This window comes from Myotis davidii, unplaced genomic scaffold (genome assembly GCF_000327345.1).
Source record: "Myotis davidii unplaced genomic scaffold, ASM32734v1 scaffold539, whole genome shotgun sequence".
Taxonomy (NCBI): domain Eukaryota; kingdom Metazoa; phylum Chordata; class Mammalia; order Chiroptera; family Vespertilionidae; genus Myotis; species Myotis davidii.
Window position 1 is genome coordinate 2,197,442 of NW_006290028.1, and position 774 is coordinate 2,198,215.

General features: G+C 37.9%; 1 protein-coding gene across 1 annotated transcript in view; it reads right to left on the reverse strand.

Annotated features, from left to right (window-relative positions):
• Positions 1-774, reverse strand: part of SLC5A9 (solute carrier family 5 (sodium/sugar cotransporter), member 9) — a 53,485-nt gene that overhangs the window by 22,932 nt on the left and 29,779 nt on the right. The window lies entirely within an intron of this gene.

Below are 774 nucleotides of genomic sequence, written 5' to 3' on the forward strand. Positions count from 1 at the left end.
CACCCACCCCTGGGCCTCTCCATCTGAGGCAGGAAGTACATTTAGGACTTACATTTCATTAAAATTTTAACTCATCAGGGCAAGAGAAATTGACATGGGGCTTTAAATTGCAAATGAATTTACCATTTCTGATATTAGTTTTTCCTTGGGAATCTTACACTTTGGGAAATCTATGGTGTCACTAAATCAGAATGCCCTAACATTGGTATTCAAGTGCCCTGCAGGGAGGTCATAGATGCATTGCATCTAAACCAGCTACAGTATGTCTTATGTCAACTTCTGACTTTAGACCACTGTGTGGCTTGAAGGACATTGAATTCATATATATTCTAACACATTTAGGAACCTCAGAGGGAAGGCAGGGGAGAGTGGGTGGGAAGAGATCAACCAATGAACTTGTATGCATATATGCACAACCCATGTACAAAGACAATGGGGTGATGAGGGCCTGGGGTGGGGGGTAGGGGTAGGCTGGAAGAGGTCAATGGGGGACAGAGGGGTTATATGTAATACTTTCAACAATAAAGATTAAAAAAATAAAAATTAAAAAAATTATAAATAATAATAATAAAAGAATTTTCAGTTAGGTTGTGTCTCTGCTCTTATGCCAAATAAAATTGCTCACATTCATACCCTGCTGCTGCTTTTGTTTTCTGTAGATAAGTATTTTTCTCTTGGAATGGACATATTTGTTCTTCTTAATCATGAGAAAATGCTTAATTGATCATCCTTTTTCCCCCCAATTTATTTCATTCTTATTTTTCCCCTAACACT